Genomic DNA, 23363 nt, shown 5'->3' with positions numbered 1-23363 from the left:
ATCGGAGCAGGCTGTTCAGGCTTCGTCTTTTCGTGCCAGGGCCAGCCTAATGTGTGTGCCATCTTCAGTTGGGGCTCATCAACCACCTTGTGCAGCTCCATGCAGGCCTTGGAAATGTCATGATGATGTTCCCCGCTCCATGCCGAGTAATCCTGCACTGCTTTGGGCCCTTTGTGGTGTTCTCAGAGATAGGAATTGGGTCCCCATCCAGAGAGAGCATTAACTAGGGTTAATGTTTGGTCCAGGGACTTCACCAGTGCTGAAGTGACACCATTCCTGTGTGTCGTGGGCATTGGGTTAGGGTTTGGGTTTGGTGTTAGGGGTTAGCGTTAGGGATTAGAGTTAGGTTTATGCATTAGGGTTGGGCTTAGGGTTATGGTTAGTGTTTAGGATTATGGTTATGGGTTAGGGTTTGGAGTTAGAGTTAGGTTTAGGCATTAGGTTTGGGCTTGGTTTAGGCTTAGGTTTAGGGTTTGGGTTTGAGAGTTAGGATTATCGTTAGAGAGCTAGGTGTTAGCATTAGTGTTACGGTTTGCATTAGGTTAAGGGTTAAGTTTAGGGCTAGGTCTAGGACTTGGATTAGGGTTAGGGGTTAGGGATTTGAATTAGGGGTTATCATTAAGGTTACTGTTAGAGTGTTATGGTTCAGGTTAGTGTTAATTTTAGTTTTAGGGTTTGCGTGTTAGAGTTAGAGTATCAGGTTTAGGGTTTTAGGGTTAGAGTGATAGGGTTAGGGTTAGAGGGTTAATGTTAAGTTTAGGGTTAATTAGGTTATGTTTACATTTACGGTTAGTTAGAGTTAGAGATAGGGTTAGGGGTAGTGGTAGGGGTAGTGTCAGGGTTTAGCATTAGATTTATGGTTAGGATTAGGTGTTAGGTTTAGGTGTTGGGATTTTGGTTAGTGATAGGGTTAGTGTTAGGGCAAGGAGTAGGTCATGCTTGCACCCGCACTTAGAGTGGGAGGGTGTTCATGCCTGGATACCCCCCTCCATCTGTGAGGGAGTGTGTTCTTGATATTGCCCCAGTCTCTCTGCACTGGAGGTTGTTCTCGCCTCTCCTCAACCCAGCTTTGCTCTGGAGTGTTTCCCGCCGTCACTCCTCCTTCTCTTTGTATGGTAGGATTTTATGTGTCACCCCATCCCTTTTTGGTGCATGGGGTGGGTTCACACATGCCACCCTCTAATCCTTCTGCATGCGAAGGCATCACCCATGTCCTCACCACACCTTAGATTGGGATTAGTGATGTCAGTATTAAAACTGATGTTTCTTGGGGCGCCTGGGTGGCGCAGTCGGTTAAGCGTCCGACTTCAGCCAGGTCACGATCTCGCGGTCCGCAAGTTCGAGCCCCGCGTCAGGCTCTGGGCTGATGGCTCGGAGCCTGGAGCCTGTTTCCGATTCTGTGTCTCCCTCTCTCTCTGCCCCTCCCCCGTTCATGCTCTGTCTCTCTCTGTCCCAAAAATAAATAAAAAATGTTGAAAAAAAAATTAAAAAAAAAAAAAAACAAAAAAAAACCTGATGTTTCTTGAATGGCTATTTTCACTTTCACAGGTGAAGAGGCAGACATCTATTAAGGTAAGGGTTATGGTTAGGATTAATAATAGGTGTCAGTGTAAAGTTTAAGTCATGATCTCAATCCACCCTTAGTGTGCAAGGGCTTCATGAATGTGCCCCATTAGCTCTACTTTATCCGCGATGTAGCCGTGATACTCCTTTTAATTCAGATGTTTTCTTTGACTCCTAGGTGGCTCATTGGGTTAAGCGTCCCACTTCATCTTGGGTTGTGGTCTTTATGTTGCTGGTTTTGAGCCCTGGGTGGCCTCTGTGCTGATGGCTCTGAATCTGGAGCCTGGTTCAGATACTGTTTGTCTGTCTCTCTCTCTCTGCCCATGCCCCACTTATGTTCTGTCTTTTTCTCTTTCAAAAATTAATGTACCTAAAAGCATTTTCAATCAGACATTTCCTGGATGGCTCTTTTCACTTTCATTCCTGAAGAAGCAGGCATCTGTCTCATCCATTGTTCTTTTGTTATCTTTGGAATAGGTGAAGACATATACGACATTTCCCCAGCCAGCATCGGGGATGTGCAGCATTTGTTCTATCAGCTGGATACCTCTCATCCACTGAAATACTGCATTCCTCTATCACATCCTACATGCTCCCAGAAACTGGACTGTAACTGTGGATGGTAGCACTGTCCCATAGTCTTCTGATGGTATTTCAGGAGGCTCTTCATTCACATCTTTGAATACCTGAGTGTCTTCTGACATATTCTCTCATTTTTCCACTAGGCCGCTGCTATGACACCCGACAGGGAACCTGAAGTAGAGAGGGATCCAGGAGCAGCCCAGCTACTCTTGGCTCCCAAAAGTAGTCACCCTGCAACTCTTTATGAAAGAGGAGAAAACATCACCACCACCACCACCACCACTACCATTTCATAACCCTGCACTGAATGTGGATACAACAAGAACTCACTCCCAAAAGGAAACTCCAGCAGGGTACATGTACAGAACCTACAGTGTTGGTCAAGTATTTTGGATCACTAAGTGAGATTGTACTTTTGACTGGTAAGTGTACATCTAAATCTCTCGGAGGGGATTTTATTCTCCAAGGTCACCACAACCTAAATTGTTGGCCCATGGGGAGATGTGTTGTCCCTATTGGTTGTATTGATGTAGTCTCTTTGGGCCAGTGAATTAAAGCTCCATAGGGTCTTGTCCTATTCCCGCCTCTTCACGGGAAGGTCCATTTCACCGATTGGAAGAGACGGTAAAACCCTCGTGTGGCCATTCATATGAGTCACTATTTAGTGACTCATGTCACTAAACAAGTGATTATGCTACCTTTGCACGATCAGGATACCACGGCCATTTCACGAATGTCCCTGGGCAGGCAAGGCCTCTAATACTAGAAATGCTAGAGGTGATTTTACTGGTAAACAGGCGGGGTTTGTGTTCGCTGATTTCCTTTACTTCTTTTCATCTTTGTGTGATTGTCTATCTGTGTTGGGTCAGCAATTGGTTTGATATTGACTTTACAGTTAGGTAATTTTTATCTCATTGTTAACTATCCGTGGTTATCTGCTTTGATAGGAGCTTATGAAAGGCAAATATTTCTTGTTGCACATACTAGCATTATTGCTTCTATTGTGAAATTCACCTAGTCATAACTTAGGAGTTGGTTGTCTGGTTTTGGTATTCAGTTCTTAAGATAATATACCAATGCCTGAGCCCTACTATGAATGCTCATCGCCACAGCCCTAACAGCCACCTACAGTACACAAATCATATTTTTCGCCCCTCTAACAGCCTCAGTACACCTACTTGGCGATGCAGGGGTGTAATGCTCGAACCCCTCATTGGCGATGGAGGGGTGTCACACTTGCACCCCCCCCATCAGCAAGGAGGTAGTGATGCCACTACTAAACCTGACATTTTGTGAATAGCTTTTTTCACTGTCAGAACTGAAGAAGCAGTCATATGTTACAGTTAGGGTTAGGATTAGGATTAGAGTTAGAGTTAGGGGTTAGGGCAAAGGTTAGGTCACACTTACACCCTCCATTAGGTGTGGGAGGGAGACACCCATGCACCTTGCCACACCTCAGCATGGGAGGGGGTCATCAATATGCCGGGCCCCCCCTCAGTGAGGGAGTAGTGATGTCCCCCCTCTGCACGGGAGGGTGTTCATGTATGTGCATGAACCACCACCCCTGCCCCCCTGCCCAGCATGGGAGGTGGTTCACGCATGTGCCCTGCCCCCCTGTGGCACTGGAGGGGTCACCCATGCACAGCGCCACCACTCAGTGAGGGAGTAGTGATGCCACTATTAAATCTGATGTTTCATGGATGGCTGTTTTCACTTTCACAGCTTAAGAACACGCATCTGTTAAGGTAAGGGTAGGGTTACCATTACAGTTAGGGGTTAGGGTAAGGGTTAGGTCATGCTTGCTCACCGCCTCTGTGTGGGAGGTTTTCACGCATTACCCCACCATCCTCAGCATGGGAGGGTATACACCCTTTCTCCCTGCCCCGCCCCTCAGAGCGGGAAAATATTGAAGCATGTGCCCTGCTCCACTTCCGTGGGAGAGGGCGTTCACGCATGCACAGATCCCCCCTTGGGACAGAAGATTTTTCACACATGTGCACCACCACCCCTCGGTGCAGGAGTGTGTTCACTCATGGGCACACCCCACCTCCGCATGGGAGATGGTTCAGGCATGTGCCCCACCCGTCTCAGCATTGGAGAGTGTTTAGGCATGTGCACAGCCCCCCTCCGTGTGGGAGAAGGTCACCCATGTGGAGCGCCTCCAATGAGGCAATAGTGATGCCACTATTAAGTGTGACGTTTCATGAATGGTTCTTTTCACTTTCCCAGCTGAAGTAGCAGATATCTCTGAAGTAACGGTTAGGGTTAGCATTACCATTAACGGTTAGGGTAAGGGTTTGGTTGTGCTTCCACACCCCCTCATCGCCAGAGTGTATTCACGCAATAGCACCACCCCTCAGTGCGGGAGAATATGTACGCATGGGCCCTGCTCCCTTCAGCACAGGAGGGCGTTCACACATGCGCCCTGTCCCCTTCTGTTCTGAAGGGTGTTCATGCATTCCCACATTTGCACAGCCCCCCCACGGGGAGGGAGGGCGTTGGCACGTGTGCCCTCTCCCCCTCGGTATGGGAGGTGGTTCACACATGCTCCCCACCCCCTCAGCGAGGGAGGGTGTCACCGGTGAACAGCACCACCCCTGGGAGAGGGAGAAGTGTTGTCACTATTAAATGTGATATTTCATCAATGATTCTTTTCACTTTCACAGCTGAAGAAGCACGCATCACTTAAGGTAAGGGTTAGGATTAGCATTTCATTTAGGATTTAGGGTAAGGGTTAGGTCATGCTTGCTCCCCCTCTCTGCATGAGAGGTGTTTCACTCATGCTCCCTGCCCTGCTCGGCACGTGAGGGGTTCACGGATGCACACAGCCCTCCCTCGGGGTGGAAGGGTGTTCTCACGCACAACCCTTCTTGGCCACAGAGGGCGTTTTTGCATGCACCCTGCCTCACTAGCACAGGAGTTTGTTCTTGTGTAAGGCCCCCCTCCTGACGGAAGGGCGTTCACCCATGTGCACCACCCACCCCCTCCTTTGGCATGGGAAGGTGTTGACCTATGTGCCTTGACACGTCAGCATGGGAGAATATTCACGCATGGGCCCCGCCACCCTTGGGTGCAGAAGGGTGTTCGTGCATGCGCCCAACCCCCTTCGGCATTAGAGGTGGTTCCCGTATGCCTCTTCAACACTCTGGCGTGGGTGGGTGTTCATGCATGCAGACAAATCCCCTTCAGCGAGGGAGGGTGTTCATAGATGCACACAGCACCTCTCGTGGCAGAAGGGTTTTCACGCTTGCGAGCAACCCCTGCTTGGGGAGGGATGCCATTCGCGCATGGGCCCTGTGCCATACCACGGCGGGGGGGGGGGGGGGACTGTTCACACATGTGCACAGCTCTCCCTACTGGCGCAAGTGTGTTCACGCATGCACACAACTCCCGCTCCAGGAGGTAGCATGATTCCACATGCGCACAACCTCCCTCAGCGAGGGAGAGCATTCATGCATGCTCCCTGCCCTCTACTGCAGGAGGCTGTACACGCTTGCACACAGCCCACTCTACTGGCAGGTGTTCATGCATGCGCACAGCCCCCCTCAATGAGGAAAGTCATTTGCATATGCGCCCCACTCCTCTGGGTAAGGAAGGGTGTTCAGGCATGCGCAGAACCCCGACCTCAGTAAGGGAGGTTGTTCGCGCATGCGCCTTGCCCCACTTAGCACAGGAGGTGGTTCAGGCTTCCGCCTGGCCCTCTGTCAGCATGTGAGTCGGTCACCCATGCACAGTGCCACCCCTCAGGGAGGAAGTAGTGATGTCACTATTAAATGTCATGTTTCATGAAAGGTTCTTTTCACTTTCATAGCTGAAGAAACATGTGTCTCAAGGTAATGTTTAACGTTAACATTACTATCGGGTAGGGTTAGGGTTTGGTCAAGCTTCCTCTCCCCCTGGGCATGGATTTCCAAGCATTAGCGTGTCCCCCTTTGGCACGGGAGCATGTTCACCCATGTGCCGGACCCCACTTTGGCACAGGAGGATGTTGACCTATGCGCCCCACCCTCATATCGCAGGAGGCTATTCATACACGCACACTGCCACCCCTAGGGAGAGAAGGGAGTTCACACGTGTGCACAAACCCTCTCATTGAGGGATGGTGTTCATGCATGCGCCCAGCCCTCTCCACAAGGGAGATGGTTCTCATATGCACCCCACCCCTGTGTCAAAACGGGGTGTTCACACATGTGCAAAAACCCCCTCCTGGCGGAAGGGTGTTCAGGCATGCCTTCAACCCCTGCTCGGTGAGGTAGACCATTTTGACATGTGTACAACCCTCCCTCAGTGAGGGAGAGTGCTCGTGCTTGGCCCCACTCACCTCGGCAGGGAAGGGTGTTCACGCATGCACAGAACACCCCTTGGCGATGGAGGGTGTTCACCCTTGCACGCTGCCCCATTTGACACCAGAGGTTGTTCAGGATTCTGCCTCAACCCTGGTTGGCATGAATGCTCATGGCTGCATCACTAACAGCCCCTTCATGTCGCTAATCATATTTCTCGCCCTTCTTGGACAGCCTCGATATACCTACATTGGCGATGGAGGGGTCTGACGCTTGCTCCTCTTCTGTGCCCCTTCATCAGCCATGTAGATATGGCACGTCTGTGCACCTTTATGGGCCATGTAGGGGCGAGCTGCCTGTGCCTCTTCATGGGCTATGTAGGGGTGTGCCACCAGCACCCCTTCATGGCTACTATATGTACTGTCTGTGGTTTCAGGGACCCTCCTGGGGTCTCTGGACATATCCCCATGGATAATGTGGAGCCTCTGTAGTCGTGTTCCTCTGCATTACAACTACCCACAAGACCCTCATCTCCAGATAAATATTACAGGATCAGGAACCAATTTTCTTTGCACTTTCTTCTTAGTGGAAACATCTTGCTTTTCTTACCATGGCCGCGTTGCCCTTTCTTCCATCTCCAGGAGGTTCCCTTTACCTGCACTTCTCTTCACTCACTGCTTTTGGGTGTGCTGTCTGCCTCCTGTCCCAGTCCTGCACCAATGGTAGTTTGTACCATGAGTGGCTGTAGGAAACCGCCTATGGAACTGGGACTCTGGGACTGCACTGCTCTTCTCCCTGGTAGACATACAAGTAGCTTCCTTGATGGCAGAAGTGGATACTGGTCATTGGTGGCAAGAGGTGATTTCACATTTGCTCACATTTCCACTGGTGCTGGTGTTGAATGCTGGAGGACACCATGCTGGAGGATCACGGATGGAGTCATCACTGTGGCCATGGGGGGGCAGCTACAGAACCTGTCTGGGGTGAGTTTTGGGTGTATAGGGTATACGCAGGAAATAGGATGGGTTGAAAGCAAGGGCAACACATCAAAAAACATATGGCCTCATGAGTGGGTATCTTGTGTTTTGTTGCCAAGGGAAACGTCTCCCCCTCATCTGAGGAAAATAGTCTTACCCCACCCCCAGGACTCCTAGAGGATAGGTTTCAATGGCTTCACCTAAGACAATACAGTCGTGACAGAGAGCAGTGATCTTCAGGCTCCGAGTCTCTCATCTGTGTTTACTTCCTGGAAAATAATGGGATGCAAGTGTATTCCAAATGGAGGTACAGAATCGGGCCCACACAGGATCCGGTGCCCATGCAGGAGAGTTGCAGAGTATTACCACTTCGCGCTGGTAGGAGATGGGGGGACAAATATGGGAGTGGGTTCAAAGAGTATTACACCAAAGAGGGTGACATATGACAGGCCAGACATGGATACACGGTTCTTCCTGCAGGAAATGTAATTCAATGTGTTGCCTGGAGAACTGGGAATGGTCATAATAATGACTCAATGGCTGCCTGCAGTCAAGTAGATTGAAATGCCAGAGCTTCCCTGATTTTCTCAGGGAAGGAAGACTCCAAAGTCTGAGGGAGATGGAAATGGGGGCCTGTTGTGCACACACCTGCTCGTTTACCATAAACTTGGTGGTTTATGAGAACAAAATCATGTTCTCTCACAGTTCTGGAGTCCAGGAACCCAAAATTTGCTTCACTGAGCCTAAGGCGTCAGCAGGGCTGTACTCCCTCTGGAAACTCCAGGGCTCCAGGGGACAGTGTATCCCTTCCCTCTGGTATCTCCTGGTGGCCACCAACCTCCCTTGGCTTGTGTCCACATCACCCCGGTCTGTCTCCATGGACACAGTACTTCCTCTTTTGTCAACTCTCCCTTTGCCTCTCTAAGGATGCTCGTGATTCCATCTAGGGCTCACTCAGACAACCCAGGACTCAAGATCCTTAACTAGATCCCATCGATGGGAGTTAGATTCCAGCTATTAGGACTTGCTTTCTTTAATGGCCATTGCCCAGACTGGTACAACCTGTCCTTCCATAGGGAGACAGCCAAACCATGCTATCCCCATGTGGTGGGGCACTCACCGGTCAGCAGTCCCACGGCATGCACTGCTGATAGACATTGCAGCAGGACCAAATCTCCAGAGAATTATGCCCAGAGGGGAAAAGCAAATCCTAAAAAGTTCACATGCTTTTTTATTCCATTTGTATAATATTCTTGATGTGACAAAATCATAAAAATGGAAAGCAGATCAGGGATTGCCTGGCATCAGAGAGGTGATGGATGCAGGAAGGAGGTGGGAATATCTACTCTAAGAGGACAACTTGGGTGTCCCTATGGAAGGCTCGATGCTGTTTCTCATGTGCATCAGTATTGAAATGCTGGCCATGATCCTGTTCTACAGGCAGAGAGAACATAGGGCATCTTTATTGTGTTTTCCAATCACACACAGTACCAGCACCTCACAGCCATCCACCTTAGTACATCTATCCCCACGGCTCTGGCTGGTATCCCGTTGCCACAGTTGAGTCGTGTTCCTAGGGGAGGAAACCATGTCTCGCTAACAGGCCTCCCACACCGCTTCCCTCTCTCCTGCACACCGGGAGTTTCTTAGGGACCTGGCCATCCTGTGCACCTGCAGCTGTTTCTCCCAGCCCACAGGGAGCAATCACTTCCCATACAGCACCAACTGTTTGGTCTTCCTATGCCTAGCATTGCACATGCCGGCACCTGACGTCCTTACCTCGTTGTCTCTGTCAGCTGAGTCTGAGTGGGCTTCCTCTCCCACTCGTCCCTAGTTCTCATCTCATTAATGAACGACACTCACATCGCTGAAGCTCACAGTGAAGTCTCAACCCCCAGTATGTGGACTACGTGGCACCATTTTACAGACTCACTTGATTACTCCCTTTAAAAATTACTTCCTTCCTCCTCCCACCGTCTGGGCCGCTGCTCACCAATGTCTGTGTTGGTTGGTCCACATCTTCCCGCCCCCCATTTGCTTTCCATCTGCCCTTACTCTGGGGTGATCTCAGCCAGCCCCAGGCTTTTATATACCAGCAGCTGGGGCCTCCAAGTCTTTATGCACTGCCCCCAGCTCTTCATGTCTCCAGACGCCTGACTCCAACTGTGCATCACACAGGTGCTACCCTCCCCAGACTCTCCTACCTGCCTGAAGGTATCTCCTCTTCCCCTCCCCTTGTTTACTGGTCTGTGGCCACAGTGACCCCTCCCTGCTCCCTGAGGACGTCAGGCACATACATACTCCTGCTTCAGGTTTTTGCATTCACTTTTCAACTCTCTGTCCGGAATGTTCTCCCATATGCCAACATGACATACTCCATCATTTCCGTGATGCTTGCTCTGACATCTGCTCAGAGAAGATCTGTGGGGTCTCTGCTAGCACTCTATCTAAAACTGAAAACTGTTCATTCTCAGACCTGGACACCTGATATCACTTCCCTGCATTCTTTTTCTTCCCCGTCCTTGGCATCATGTTTTTCTTACTTGCTTGCTGTCTGTGGCCTGCTTCAGTCCCTGCCAGAATGTTGGCTCCATGGGGTCCAAAGACCAAACTAGCTTTGTTTAGGGTGTTTCATTAGGGCCCTAGAACAGTGCCAGACTTCTTCAAAGGCTCAAACACTATTCATTGAGGGAGTAAATGTTGGGATTTTGTATTAGTTGGTTGGGTCAGCCACCACAAAGTACCACAGACTGGGTGGCTTAAGCAACAGGAATTGATTTATTTATTTTCTCACACTTTAGATCAAGGTGTGGCCAGGGTGGGTCTCCTCTCTCGGTGACTGGTGGACGACCTCCTTCCCACTGTCTTCACGGGGTCTTCCTTTTGTGTTTGTAGGTGCCCATTCTCTTCTTATAGGACACCAGTTATCAGATTAGGGTCCTTCCCCCAAAATGAGCTATTTGAACCTCCACTTTACCTTTCAAGATCTGGTATCCACGTATAGTCACATGGGTAGTTAAGACTTCAACGTATCCATTTTGGGGGCAAATTCATTCCATAACAGGTTTCTGTCTGTTGTACCTAGTCACTACCTACATGGGTTTTTTTCCTGTATGCCCTTGTCCCCATTATTTGCTCACACACTGCTAATCCCAGTTTGCCCCTAGCCCAATTTATAACTGTTTATTTATTTGTATAGGCTTGCATCTTCCCTCTACCTCTATACTCCAAGTTCCTGGCTGGCACTGGAATTACATCCTTAGCATGGGCATCATGCCCTCCAGGTGAGGTAAGTATGATTACTCTCATTTTGAAAATTGACAATCTGAAGCTCAAAAGAGAGTAGGTCATGTTTCTGAGATCACAGTACTAGTAAGTGCTGTCCTTCTGATAATTTGTTCTCATAGTCTCCAAAGCCCATTTTTTTTCATCTATCACACTGTCCCCAAGATGAAAAGGGAAAGCCATACTTCAGCCTGATATATTATAAGCAATTGTACCTGTAAAGCTCATGTCACATTTCAGGAAATGGGTTTAAGTTTAGAATCTGAGTAATTATACCCACAGGTTGAATTTGAATCTGACATCCTTTAATTTTTTACTGCTGCAAGTTCTGTTATCTTTAATGATTATCTAAATGTACTCTTCCCTTTGCAAAATTTAGCCACTAAGAGTACTAAGAGAGTTTGTTTCCTTGTAAGAGGTCGGAATTATACAATGAATTCATAATGTCAAGGAAATAGCTGTTATTTTATCATAAAATATAGAGGAAAAGGTCATTGCCTTTGTTGTAAGAGTTTACCATGTGTTATTGATAACATGCCTGAGCTCTATTGGTGAAAACCATCGTAGTCTTTGAAAGTCAGTTATTTATAATTAAGAGAGTATTGTTCTCTCTTTGGGTGCAGCTGATTGTTTAAAATAGAACTTAGGATTTTTTTGCATAGATTTTATGTTTCAGAATGAGCTTTGGTTTAAAAAGTATGTTAAATTTGCATTCATGCAAGTTGTGCAATCATTAAATTGATGGGAAAGCAGTTATTAATAGTTTTCTTTTGAACATGTAGATGGAAATAATGTAGGTCATGTTGTTACTCCTTACACATGTTGAGCTCTGGTTTCGTTTGGCATTTCCAAACCATTGCCCTGAGCTTATGGATGTTGATCAAGTAGCCGTGTAATGGTTCTTTTAAATTGGTAACAGGGGTGTAGAGATGATTCTTAAGATGTGTATGAGGAATCTGTTGGTTTCTGCTTCTATGTCTGTGTAGCTCTTAAAAATAGAAGACTAGGGCATCTTATTGAAATTAATTTTGTTCAAAGTAAATGCACCTTGTGAATGAGCTAAAGGCTTAGATAATAGTCAATACTTTTGGAGTCTGATATTAATTTGCAAATTTAAAATAGGTCTAGGGGCATCTGTGTGGCTCAGTTGGTTAAGCATCTGACTTTGGCTCAGTTCATGTTCTCACTGCTCATGATTTTGAGCTCCGTGTTGGGCTCTGTGCTGGCAGCTGGGAGCCTAGAGCCTGATTCATATTCTGTCTCCCTCTCTCTGTCCCTCCCTGGCTCATGCTCACTGTCTGTCTCTGTCTCTGTCTCTCTCTCTCTCAAATATAAACTAAAACATAGAAAATAGGTCTAGGATAAATCTGTAGACAGTAACATACTTATAGTGACTGCTGGTTGGAACAAAGAAACAACCTGAAACTCCAAGCATAAATTACTGTTGTTTTCCTAGGAACCCATCATATATCAAGTTGACCATTAAGCTGAATACAAGCATTTATCTTTTAGAAACTTGGAAGAGATAAGCATACTATATTAGCTAGGAAGGTTTGGTATATGTCATTGTTGTAGACCTATTTTCTTTAATGATCAAAAAATTAATTTGAGATCTCTTTTACTTGGGTATTCAGGATTTAGATTAATAACCTGAGGCATATGAATTAAGACCATTTTAGAACTGACCTGGACTTAAAAATCCAGAGGATGGAGTCATGATAAAGATAGTTTGGGGGCGCCTGGGTGGCGCAGTCGGTTAAGCGTCCGACTTCAGCCAGGTCACGATCTCGCGGTCCGTGAGTTCGAGCCCCGCGTCAGGCTCTGGGCTGATGGCTCGGAGCCTGGAGCCTGTTTCCGATTCTGTGTCTCCCTCTCTCTCTGCCCCTCCCCCGTTCATGCTCTGTCTCTCTCTGTCCCAAAAATAAATAAAAAAACATTAAAAAAAATTAAAAAAAAAAAAGATAGTTTGAACATTCCATTTTATCAAAAAAAAAAAATTACAGCTCCTGGGTGACAATAATTATGTTGGAGAAGGGTTTCTGTGGTTCCCTCCACAAATGGTACATGATTTTGAGTCAAGGATACAGCCTCACTGACTGTACTTTTACTGAAATGATGGATCAGATAGCAACATTTCTGAATACCCTCTTTCTGAACCATAATCCCATTTGTATTTAGAGTTATTAAAAATAGTATTTCTGGGGGCGCCTGGGTGGCGCAGTCGGTTAAGCGTCCGACTTCAGCCAGGTCACGATCTCGCGGTCCGTGAGTTCGAGCCCCGCGTCGGGCTCTGGGCTTATGGCTCGGAGCCTGGAGCCCGGTTCCGATTCTGTGTCTCCCTCTCTCTCTGCCCCTCCCCCGTTCATGCTCTGTCTCTCTCTGTCCAAAAATAAATAAAAAACGTTGAAAAAAAAAAAAAGAAAAAAAAATAGTATTTCTGAAAATGCTTAATAAATTGGAAGTCAACCTAAATTTGCTTGTGAAGTTATCAAATGGAAAACTTCCCAAAGCAGTTATGTTACATTTTATAGGAAAAATAATCTTTTATGTCCTTACTGCATTTATATCATATTCACTTTTGTTTCATGCTATTTGTGTGTGTGTGCATTGTGTGTGTGCATGTGCACGTGTGTGTGTGATTAAGTGAAATGTGCAATATTTTGTCATTTAAAAAGCTTCACTAATTTAGGCAAAGTCAGCCAGAAACAAATGCAGTACATTATGTCGAAAGTAATCATGTAGATTCCCATCATGAGAAATAGTTGGTTTATCTCAAATGAATTTTCTTTCTTCTTTTCTTTTCCTTTTAACAATCCAAGTCATAGGACAATATTTTCTTTCTGCTAACCTTGAGACAGGGCAAGCGCAGATTTGTGTCAGAGCACATGGTCTGTATTTATGAGAAAGTAGGGAAATTAAGAGAACCACTTAGTTACAAAGCTTAGTGGGGACTCATGACTGACTCAGAGTTTTCAACATTATTCTGTGGGGAAGTCTTTTATTTACTTGTTAGTTTTTTTTTTAATTTTTACTTATTTTTTTAAGTTACATCCAAGTTAGCATAATATGCAAGAATGATTTCAGGCATAGATTCCTTAATTCCCCTTACACATTTAGCACATCACCCCTCCCAAATCCCTCCAGTAACCCTCTGTTTGTTCTCCACATTTAAGAGTTTCATATGTTTTTGTTCCCCTCCGTGTGTTTATATCATTTTTGTTTCCCTTCCCTTATGTTCATCTGTTTTGTATCTTAAAGTCCTGATATGAGTGAAGTCCTATGATATTTGTCTTTTCCTGACTAATTTCGCTTAGCATAATACCCTCTAGTTCCATCCATATAATTTCAAATGACAAGATTTTATTCTTTTTGATTGCTGAGTAATACTCCATTGTGTATGTATATATGGTATATATATGTGTGTGTGTATATATATATATATATATATATATATATATATATATATATATACCACATCTTCTTTATCCATTCATCCATCGATGGACATTTGGGCTTTTTCCATACTTTAGCTCTTGCTGATAGTGCTGCTATAAACTTTGGGGTTCACGTGTTCCTTTGAAACAGCATATCTGTATCCCTTGGATAAATACCTAGTAGTGCAACTGCTGGGTTGTAGGATAGTCCTCTTTTTCATTTTTTGAGGAACCTACTTACTGTTTTCCAGAGTGGCTGCACCAGTTTGCATTCCCACCAGCAGTGCAAGAGTTCGTCCTTCTCCATTTCCTCGCCAACATCTGTTGTTGCCTGAGTTGTTAATGTTAGCCATTCTCACAGGGGTGAGGGGGTGTTTTATGTGGTTTTGATTTGTATTTCCCTGATGATGAGTGATGTTGAGCATTTTTTCATGTGTCAGTTGGCCATCTGGATGTCTTTCTTGGAGAAGTGTTTGCTCATGTCTTTGCCCATTTCTTCACCGGATTACTTGTTTTTTGGGTGTTGAGTTTGATATGTTCTTTATAGATTTTGAATACTAATCCCTTATCTGATATATCGTTTGCAAACATCTTCTCCCATTCTGTTGGTTGCCTTTTAGTTTTGCTTATTGTTTCCTTCTCTGTGCAGAAGCTTTTTATTTTGATGAGGTCCTAATAGTTCATGTTTGCTTTTGTTTCCCTTGCCTCTGGAGATGTGTAGAGTAAGAAGTTGTGGAGGCCAACATTAAGAGGTTTTTGCCTGCTTTCTCCTTGAGGATTTTGATGGTTTTCTATCTTACATTTAGGTCTTTCGGCTGTTTTGAGTGTCATTTTGTGTGAGAAAGTGGTCCAGGCTCATTGTTCTGCATATCACTGTCTAGTTTTCCCAGGACATTTGCTGAGGAGACTGTCTTTATTCCACTGGATATTCTTAATTTTTGTCAAAGATTAGTTGGTGATACATCTGTGGTTCCATTTCTGTGTTTCTATTCTGTTCCATTGATCTGAGTGTCTGTTCTTGTGCCAGTACCATAGTGTCGTGATGATTACAACTTTGTAATATAGCTTGAAGTCCGGGATTGTGATGCCTCCTACTTTGGTTTTCTTTTCCAAGACTGCTTTGGCTATTCAGGGTCTTTTCTGGTTCCATACAAATTGAAGGATTGTTTGTTTTAGCTCTGTGAAGAATGATGGTGTTATTTCGATAGGTATTGCATTGAATATGTAGATTACTTTGGGTATTTTGACACTGTAACAATATTTGTTCTTCGTATCCAGGAGCATGGAATGTTTTTCTTTTTTGTGTGTTTGTCATCTTCAATTTCTTTCATAAGCTTTCTTTAGATTTCAGTGTATAGATTTTTCACCTCTTTGGTTAGAGTTATTCCTAGGTATTTTATGATTTTTGGTGCAATTGTAAATGGAATCGATTCTGTGTTTTCTCTTTCTGTTGCTTCATTGTGTACAGAAATGCAACTAATTTCTGTGCATTGATTTTATATCCTGCCACATTGGTGAATTCATGGTTCATTTCTAGCAGTTTTTTGGTGGACTATTTTGGGTTTTCCACACAGAGTTTCATGCCATCTTCAAAGAATGAAAGTTTGAGCTACTCCTGGATAATTTGGATGCCTTTTATGTCTTTGTGTTGTCTGATTGCTGAGGTTAAGACTTCCAATATTATGTTGAATAACAGTGGCGAGAGTAGACATCCTTGTCTTCTTCCTGACCTTAGGAGGAAAGCTCTCAGTTTTGCCCCATTGAGCATTTTAGTGTCGGGTCTTTCATATATAGTTTTTTTGATCTTGAGGTATGATCTTTCTATCCCTACTTTCTTGAGGATTTTTATCAAGAAACGATGCTGTATTTTGTCAAATGCTTTCTTTGCATCTTTTGAGAGCATCATGTGGTTCTTGTCCTTTCTTTTATTGATGTGATGAATCACATTGATTATTTTGCGGATATTGATCCAGCCTTACATTCTAGGTATAAATCCCACTTGGACGTGGTGAATAAAGTTTAAATGTATTGTTGGATCTGGTTGACTAATATCTTGTGGAAGATTTTTGCGTCCATGTTCATCATGAAAATTGGGCTATACTTCTTGTTTTTAGTGGGATCTTCATCTGGTTTTGGAATCCAGGTAATGCTGGCTTCATAGGAAGAGTTTGGAAGTTTTCCTTCCATTTCTATTTTTGGGACAGCTTCAAGAGCATAGGTGTTAACTCTTCCTTAAATGTTTGGTAGAATTCCCCTGGAAGGCCATCTGGCCATGGGCTTTGTTTTTTGGGAGATTTATGATTACTAATTCAATTTATTTACTGGTTATGGGTCTGTTCAAAATTTCTATTTCTTCCTCTTTCAGTTTTGGTAGTTTGTATATTTCTAGGAATTTGTGTATTTCTTCCCGATTTCCAATTTTAATGCATATAATTGCTGATAATATTCTCTTATTATTGTTTGTATTTCTGCTGTGTTGGTTGTGATCTCTCTTCTTTCATTCTTGATTTTATTTATTTGGGTCCTTTCCTTTTTCTTTTTTGATCCAACTGGCTAGTGGTTTATCAATTTTATTAATTATTTAAAGAACCAGCTTCTGGTTACTTTGATCTCTTCTACTGTGTTTGTTTTTTTGTGTGTGGGGGGGAGGTTTTGTTGTTGTTTTTTGTTTTTGATTTTGTTTTCAGTTTTGATAGCATTGATTGTTGTTGTAATCTTTATCATTTCTTGTCTTCTGCTGGATTTGGTTTTTATTTGTTGTTCTTTTTCCATCTGTTTAAGGTGTAAGGTTAGGTTGTGTATCTGAGACTTTTCTTCCCTCTTTAGGAAGGCCTGGATTGCTATAAACTTCTACTTATGACTACCTTTGCTGCATCCCAGAGGTTTTGGGTTGTGGTGTTATCATTTTCATTGGCTTCCATGTACTTTTCAATTTTCTCTTTAACTTCTTGGTTCACCCATTCATTCTTTTTTTAATTTTATTTTTTATTATTTACAATTTACATCCAAATTCGTTACCATATAGTGCAAGGGTTATTTCATGAGTAGATTCCTTAGTGTCCCTTACCCATTTAGCCCATCCCCCCCAAACCCTCCAGTAACCCTATGTTTGTTCTCCATATTTATGTATGTGCTTCTGTTTTGTACCCCTCCCTGTTTTTATATTATTTTTGTTTCCCTTCCATTATGTTCATCTGTTGTGTCTCTTAAAGTCCTCATATGAGTGAAGTCATATGATTTGTCTTTCTCTGACTACTAATTTCACTTAGCATAATACCCTCCAGTTCCATCCATGTAGTTGTAAATGGCATGACTTCATTATTTTTGATTGCTGAGTAATACTCCATATTATACACACACACCACATCTTTATCCATTTATCCATCAATGGACATTTGGGCTTTTTCCATACTTTGGCTATTGTTGATAGTGGTGCTATAATCATGGGGGTGAATGTGTCCCTTAGAAACAGCTCACCTTTATCACTTGGATAAATGCCTAGTACTGCACTGGCTGCATCATATGGTAGTTCTGTTTTTAGTTTTTTGAGGAACCTCCATACAGTTTTCCAGAATGGCTGCACCAGCTTGCATTCCACCATTCATCCTTTAGTAGGATGTTTTTTAGTCTCCAAGTATTTGTTATCTTTCCAAATTTTTTCTTGTGGTTGATTTCGAGTTTCATAGTGTTGGGTCTGAAAATATGCACGGTATGATCTCTATCTTTTTGTATTTGTTGAGTATAAGTAAACATAAAATTATTTATGTTTATTTATTTTTGAGAGCGAGAGAGAGACAGAGCATGAGTGGGGTAGGGACAGAGAGAGAGGGAGACACAGAATCCGAAGCAGGCCTCAGGCTCTGAGCTGTCAGCACAGAGTCCAACACAGGGCTCAAACTCACAAACCACGAGATGACGTCCTGAGCTGAAGTCTGATGCTTAACTGAGTGAGCCACCCAGGCACTCACTTTAATGAAATTTTAAATGACATCCTTCAAAGTGAAGTTGCTACCAAACTCAGAAAGAAAGAAATGAGAAGAATCAATAAGTGATAAGAGTTTACTGCTGAGTTTTACTGTAATTTGGCTTTGGAGGCTTTTTGTTCATTGGCTGAAGTGAGCACAGCATATTTGCTTGCCGTTTACCACAGTGGAGAGTGGGCCTCTGGGATCCAAACCTCTTTCTGACCAATGAGCTGGAATTTTATAGGACCACGAAGATGAGTTTTGCTATTTCAAGGACTAGGAGTTATCTTTTATTTTCACAACTAGGTAATTATCACATCATTCAACTCTGCCCTCCAAGATATGTACAAAATACCCAACTATAGTTGAGAGAAAAAGGGTGATAGCCAATGTGTATAATCCTTTCCCTTAAATTTTTTAAAAAATTATTCCTTATGAATTCTTAAAAAAAATTTTGTGAGAGAGGTCATGAGAGTGGGGGAGAGGGGCAGAGGGAAAGAGAGAGAATCTTAAGCAGGATTCATGCTCAGTGTGGAGCCCAACACATGTCTGGATCGCATGATCCTACAATCATGACCTGACCCAAAGTCAAGAGTCTGATGCTCAACTTACTGAGCCACCCAGATGCTCCATAGTCTCTTTCTCCCTGAATGCTGAATAGTGAATTTTCAATGTGAATGGGGGGATAAACACATACATACATACATACATACATACATATGTATACCACTAAGAAAGCCATTTATGAGTTGTTAGACATGAACTATTTTCCACCATCTTTGTCTTCTAGTTATATTCATGCCTCAAGGTGTTTGTTCATTGCAATGCACGATCTTGCTGTGTGAGGTACAAATTGTTGTGTGATCAGTTTTCCGTGAAAGTCTTTCCTCATATCTGCCTTAACCACAAGATGCAAATATTGAATTCGAGGATGTAGAGCTAAGAACCTTGAGGTCCAATAACCGTCAACTAGAAGGTATATTTTCTGTTGGGGAGAAATCCCCATATGATGGCAATGACTTTGCATTGGTAAGGGAAAGAATACCTTTATGCCTTCATGGTTCTTGCCCTTTTTCTGTCTCACCAAAATCAAGACTCAGGTCATGTGCATGTTTATCGAGAAAACACCTTTTTTTTCCCCCCCAGAAGATAAAAAGGTATTGGAAGACAAGTGTAATGCATTGAGGTCTGTGAAAGCCACAAAGGAACAAAAGTTAAACAGCTGAAGGAGAAAGCACATAACCTGGAAGAATTTTATGAACAAAGAAAAGTGCCTACAGAAAAGTAAGATGGGGTGCCTGGGTGGCTCCATCGGTTGAGTGTCCGACTTCAGCTCAGGTTACGATCTCACGGTCCATGAGTTCGAGCCCCATGTTGGGCTCTGTGCTGACAGTTCAGAGCCTGAAGCTTGCTTTGGATTCTCTATCTCCCTCTCTGCCCCTCCCCAACTCACGCTCTGTCTCTCTTTATCAAAAAATGAGTAAACGGTAAAAAAAAAATGTAGAAAAGTAAGATGTTCATGTGAGAACTGTCACAAGGACTGCGTTGTATGAGAGAACGTGGTGGCCAGTAGAGATAATTGTATTTCTTTTGGAAATGGGTCCAGAGCATTTTTGCCAAATACATTTAGTAGAATTGTGCCTGCCCTTCCTATCTTGCTTTCTGTAATGTAACCTGCATTTTCCTTTCTGTCCTAAGTGCTTGTCACACATTGGGTCATGTATTTGGGGTGGAAGAGGGAAGGTACCATCATGAATAACGTTGATACCTGGATCCACTCTGGATCCACCTACACTGTCCTATAGGTTTCAATCGCATCACACTGTTTTGTCATCCAGCAATTAGGTCATTTTTCTTCAGGACCAGACATGGGTCAAAAACGTGTGGGGAAAAAATTGAATTATCTTGCTGGAGAAACAATGGAAGTTGCTTTCTGGAAAGTGGGTAGGGTTGCCAGAAGTACTGGATCCCTATATCCATTCTGCCAGTGAGATTGTTCACTGCAGGCCCAATCCCTAAGAAAGTCAAGTTGTTTCCTGTCCCATGATTTTTTTAGTGTAACTTTTCTGAGTCTTGACCAAAGCCCGCAGCTTCACTAGGGCTCATCTTTGCTGGCCACCCCTGAACTACACTTGTTTACTTCTAAGTCTGTGCCCATAAAGTTGTCCAGCTTCTTTGCCATTCAAATGTATGTCCCCCATATCAGAAATGAGTTCTAGGGAGTTTGGGTCCAACTGCCAGGCTGGCTTTGTCCTGGGCTTGCCTCTTCTCCATCTTGGTGTTGTGTGTTTTCGTGGGGTTGTTAGATATTTGGTGCATTCAGTCACACGCTTCCTCCCTTGTACAGTATTTCCTTTTGTTCTCAGGAGGATATCGGGGACTTTAGAGTCCCTCACTCATTTTGGAAAGTGAAGTCTTCCTTCTCTTCCCTGGAGACTCACCTTTATGTTAGTCCTTCCCACACCTGGGGTTAGCACCTGCTCTGTCTCACTGGCATCTTGTTTTTGTTAATTCATAAGCTCTTTCTGTAAGTGGGTACAGCACCATGGCCACCTCTCTATCTTCAACCCCTTACAACAGAGCCACTACATTACAACCACTCCAGCAAGCATTTGCTGAAGGACTGCCTGAGGGGCCAGAAGGAAATGCATGTGACTTTCTCTGTCTAGTGCTTTTGTGTCTGTTTCTAAGAGATTTTCAATTTTGCATGTGATTCTTGAGAACATCAATGTCAAGTTGAAACCGTCTCAATCAACACCACAAACAAATTAGTCTGAGGGCAACACAGCCACCCAGCCTTGCCAAGCATTGCCTTTTGCTGCCTTCAATATCAATGGAATGAGTCTTGTTAAAGTAGATTTGGCTCCATGTAGTTGAGAGTTTTCCATCTGAAATCTGTTTCCTGGAAGTAAACCCAGACTGTGACACTTCATATCAGGTGGTATTTCAGGAGATGTTGTCACTCTAAGATTGGCCTTTTCCTCCACCAGGATAGGTGAAGGTGGAGGCAGGGGTTGCAATCTTGAATTCTAGCGATGTCTGGGAGTGAGCTGCAATGTTGGTGAAGCCATATCCTGGCAGGTCGTCTTTCAGGGTGATTGTCTGTGTCATGGTACAACTTTCGGCCTGAGAATTGGGGCTCCCCATGGAAGTCTAAGACTAGTGATGATCCCCTGCTTCATCCTAATGGGTACAGTTGGCCAGACATGGTTTTTCACTCACTGATGAAATGAGTCTTCACCATCTCAAACAAAAGACCAACTCTGGGAAGGCACAAAGTGCAATGTTATTTGATGACTTTATGATAAAGGAGAGGAAACAGAAAACTAGAAAGACAGTTCCCATAGCAGAGATGTGGCAGCAGACAGAAGTTTAATTTTCTTTAACTTAAATGGGGTGTTCACTTCATTTCTCTGATTGGGTTGTCAGTCGGTGCACTTATGGGAGAGGTGGGGGAAGGGATGTTTGCATAGGCCTTCAAGAGTGCTGGGAGGTAAAAAGGGGGATCTTCTGGACCTCCTTATTGTGTATATATCTTTCCCATCTTAGGAAGCTGAAAATGACACTGAACCAGCGGCAAAGAAGAATCAGCTGGCAGCTGCAGGTAAAACTTGAAAATAGCTACAGAAGGGGCGCCCGGGTGGCTCAGTTGTTTAAGCGTCCAACTTCAGCTCAGGTCATAATTTCACAGTCTGTGACTTCAAGCATCGTGTCAGGCTCTGTGCTGACAGGTCAGAGCCTGAAGCCAGCTTCGGATTCTGTTACCTCTCTCTCTTTGCCTCCCCCTCTCATGCGTGTGCTCTTTCTCTGTCTCAAAAATAAATAAACAGGGGCGCCTGGGTGGCGCGGTCGGTTAAGCGTCCGACTTCAGCCAGGTCACGATCTCGCGGTCCGTGAGTTCGAGCCCCGCGTCAGGCTCTGGGCCGATGGCTCGGAGCCTGGAGCCTGTTTCCGATTCTGTGTCTTCCTCTCTCTCTGCCCCTCCCCCGTTCATGCTCTGTCTCTCTCTGTCCCAAAAATAAATAAAAAAATGTTGAAAAAAAAAATTAAAAAAAAAAATAAAATAAACATTAAAAAAAGAAAATAGCTACAGAAGAAATAAACAAGTACAAGTGAGTTCAGCTATGAATTACCAACAGCTCATGAATCCACTGTTCATTTTTTTGTTTTTAATCTTTTTTGCAATGTTTAAAGTCAACATAGTAATATAAACAAAAATTCAGAGGACATATGCATAGAGTATTAACAGATAAAAAAGGTAAGTTTTAGAAAGAACAAAACAATTGAGTGTCTGAACATTTGCGGATCTCAAGTAGTGGGCAGACTGTGTGGAAACTTTGTCCATGCCAACATTCCTTGGGAGTGGTGTCAATTGTCACAATGTATAGGAAAACAGTGTGTCATACGATGAATCATATCCTTCAACATGGTAGTGCCATTTCATGGCCCTCATCTTTGCAACCCTGGGAAACATGGTAAGGATATAAGTTAATGAAGAATAGAGCTTTATGATAACAGACACTTGTCACATTATGAGTTATGGAAAGATTGAAAATGGGAAGGAATTCTATGAACTCTGAACCCTATGGGAATGGAATAATGAGTAGGGAAAGGATGTAACAATAGCTTTGATCCTACTGTACATTGATAATCATGTGCAAAGTGTTTCATGTATAAGAATAAATTGTATCAGGAGACAGATATGAGGTTGTTGGGAACGTGGGCAGATTATTTAAAATCATACCCAATATTGGGCCTTATCTGACAAGAGCAATTGTAACTCACAGGCAACAAATTGAACAAACACAGGAATAGTTGCAGCAGGCAGAGCTCACCTTTAGATACCATGTAACCTGAGTTCTGCCTGACATACTGAACCCTTAGCACCTCATGCGGGTGAGAGTAGTGGCCCTTGGGATCCCTAACCACGGGCTTTTCATTGTTGGCTTTTTCAAATCGCAGTTCATGAGAAGAATGCTCAGGACAACTAGGTAAGTGTTTTCTTGTTTCCTCCTCTTTCTTTGGTGCACAGTCTGGCACGACTGAAGGTAGATGTGTTTTTTCTCCCCCAGATCAAGACTCAGATCTGGGACAGGGAGATGGCGGAGCAGGGCAGGGAGGTCGCTTACTTGAAATACAGGTGTGGTCATTTGACTTGCGTTTTTATGGGTGTTTCCAGGGATGACACCTGCGCTGTTTGTTGTCTAGTAGACGACGTGGTGTTGCAACTCTTATAGAAGTCCATTATTTTTCTGTATCCAAGACTGAACGGGA

General features: G+C 44.1%; 1 long non-coding RNA gene across 1 annotated transcript in view; it reads left to right on the top strand.

Moving 5' to 3' along the window:
• The window catches only part of LOC131506288 (uncharacterized), an 82722-nt gene extending 60865 nt beyond the window's left edge, over positions 1-21857 (top strand). The window contains exons 2-6 of the long non-coding RNA XR_009258833.1: positions 2289-2567; positions 4812-4835; positions 10605-10694; positions 19236-19373; positions 21639-21857. This is a non-coding gene — a long non-coding RNA (uncharacterized LOC131506288). The remainder of the gene's footprint in view (positions 1-2288; positions 2568-4811; positions 4836-10604; positions 10695-19235; positions 19374-21638) is intronic.
• Positions 21858-23363: the final 1506 nt, after the last annotated feature.

The sequence above is a fragment of the Neofelis nebulosa genome, chromosome 3 (genome assembly GCF_028018385.1).
Source record: "Neofelis nebulosa isolate mNeoNeb1 chromosome 3, mNeoNeb1.pri, whole genome shotgun sequence".
NCBI lineage: Eukaryota > Metazoa > Chordata > Mammalia > Carnivora > Felidae > Neofelis > Neofelis nebulosa.
Note: the sequence above shows the minus strand (reverse complement) of the source record. Positions and strands in the feature narration are given on the sequence as shown.